We start from the raw sequence: 2732 nt of genomic DNA, 5'->3' as shown, positions 1-2732 counted from the left end.
ATTTTACATTTGTTTCCAATTTTATATGTGAGCTTAACTTTAACAATTTTGAAATTAAATTTTTTTCATGCGAAATAGTTTTCCATTAAAGACTTTGCTTCGAGCAGTTTTAAATTAAGCTCTTCCATACTGGCTTGTATGGTTTTAATTATTTCGGTAAGAAGAAATACTTCTGTTCTCAACGTGCATTCTAAAGAGTCGTCTGTTTGAGTTTGGGCATCAACAAAGAATGTATGCTGATCGCGTACTAAATCCTCACTTGTATCAGTTATTTCGTATGGCATTGGGACTGCGCATGGGTATAAACGAGCTCGTTGGAAAGTGTTTGATTTGGACATCACTTTCCTTGAAGTGGTTTTCACAAACGCGAGATGAATCACGTAGTACAACACCACAGCTTTCTTCCCATCGCTGCCGTCTTAATTCGCAACTAGGTGGTTTAAAACATGGCACTATTTTCGTGTCCTGACTTTTATTGCGTACAGCCCACCGCTCAAACGTTTTGCTCCGTTTAATCTTGGTTTCCTTACACTAAATATTTAAGCAAAGTCGAACGAATTTACTTATTACCAAACTTAAATGTACTTACTTGCTCTTCAGTTTATCTCTTAACAATTTTTCGTTTATTAAGAAAATTTGGCTCTTGAAAAATTTGTGTGTATTTTTTTTTAATTAAAATTTGAAAAAAAACACATTTTCAAATGGGTTAACAATTCATTTCAATTTGACATAATAGCCTGCTTCTTATGAGAGCAATGTCAAAATCAATCACACTTTGTTGAATACATTTTGGGTAAAACCAAGGCAAATTCAATAAGGTAGAAGTGACAACTAGCTCGAACTCTCTTGTAGCTAGTTATAATGTCAAACAACTGTAAACAAACAAATTAACCCTTTGAGGTGCGAGTGCTATGTTTGTTACAAATTAGCATCAATTGAAACGCATCAGTATAAATACATACATATGTACGTATACTAATTTTAAGAATTACTTCAATATTATCTTCAAAGAATTTTAATTGCATTCGCATCTTACATGTACATATACATATAGACAGAAACGAATACCTCATAAAGGAAGCCACGTAAATAAAACGAAATAAATTTTTTATGAAACTATTTTAACCATTTTTTTGTTTTTATTCGCCCAATGTTTTTGGCCGTTTAGTTTGTTATTTAAATATTTAATTCTAAAAACTATCCGGCACTTATAAAAAAATAATATAAAGTTTTCTTCTACATACGTATGTATGTATCTCAGTGTAAATCTAGGTCCTTAGGTGCTTATGTGAGCATAATTTTGTAAGAAACTACTTATTTCTTGCAGACTTACTCAGTTTGCGCATGGGCATCAACAGATGATATCGTCACTTCTGAACTTTCGTGTGCTTCAGGCATTTCAGGCACAGGAACCTCCCCGGGGCATGGAAACTGCACCTGGGTATAAACGCCTGCACTTAAAAATATTTGCCTGCAATGAGCAAGTAACAAAATCACTCGCGTTGAAATGATTTTCACAGACACGGGAAGAATCTTCCAATTGAACACCGCAGCTGTTCTCCCAACGAAGTGTTATAACTTCGCAACTAGGCGCCTTAAGGTATCGCACCGCTTTAACGTCTTGGCTCTTGCCACACATACCGCAACACTCGTAGTTCCTGCTCCTTTTCATTTTTGTATACGTAGTTATAAATGGATGTGGTCGAAAAACAAAAAAAAATCACAAGATTCAAAACTATCTCACAGCACGCAATTGAATTTTGAATGAAAAATAGAAAATACCAACTTGAAAAGGGTTAAAAGTTATTCATCATTTGACCTTGTAGTCGGTGTTCAAAAGAGAAAAATGTCAAAATCACTTCTACCTTATTTAATATGCCTTGGGTAAAACTCGTGATTCAATAATACAAGGTTGTGTAATTTGTGACAGCTAAAATTTGACACTCCTTTATCTAGATTCGTATTTTGGAAGTAGGAGAAAGGGGAAGAATGTGATCGCAGTTTGCGCAACGGTAGTAGAATGGTACTACTACTTCTATGCGAAATCGCAACATATTTGGTGTTTTAATGGAAATACTAAACAATACATAAAAATATGCATTTTTGATATAAGTTATTCGTCATTTCCGGGAACAAACATAGAATACCGACCGTTCAGCTATGCAAAAACGAAAAATGCAGATCAATAGAACTTTTATGCTCATTTCAACCATGCCAAAATGATTTGGCGCAAGTAAAAAATGAAGGAGTTCTAGAAGGTTAAAGTTCAATTTTTAGATATTTTAAATATTAATATCTTATGAACTTTATAACCGATAAAGAAGCTAATGACGTCACCATAAAGGTAATTATTTTGTTCTTCAGCTGATGTACATAATTTATAGCTTTTTGTATTTTTAAACCAAAACCACTAAAAAACGAACAAATATTATTTTTTCCATGAAATAACCTTTTTTGAAAAAACTGCATAATTAATGGTAAAGATTTTTATATTATTTAGAAAGTACAAGTTATTATCTTTAATTCGATATTGCATATTTTATCATGATCTACTTTTGGGTTTCATCAATTTAGTGATAATACAAAATACAAATAAACCTCTTATATCTTCTTTTTTTACCTGCGCCAAATAAATTTAGTATCGTTGAAATCAGCGTAAAAAGTTCTATCAATCGGCATTTTTGGTTATTTTATAGCTAAACGGTCGCTATTCTACACTTGTTCTAGAAAAA

This window comes from Rhagoletis zephyria, unplaced genomic scaffold (genome assembly GCF_001687245.7).
Source record: "Rhagoletis zephyria isolate East Lansing unplaced genomic scaffold, Rhagoletis_zephyria_1.1 Rzeph_scaffold_01753, whole genome shotgun sequence".
NCBI lineage: Eukaryota > Metazoa > Arthropoda > Insecta > Diptera > Tephritidae > Rhagoletis > Rhagoletis zephyria.
This window is presented reverse-complemented; position numbering follows the sequence as displayed.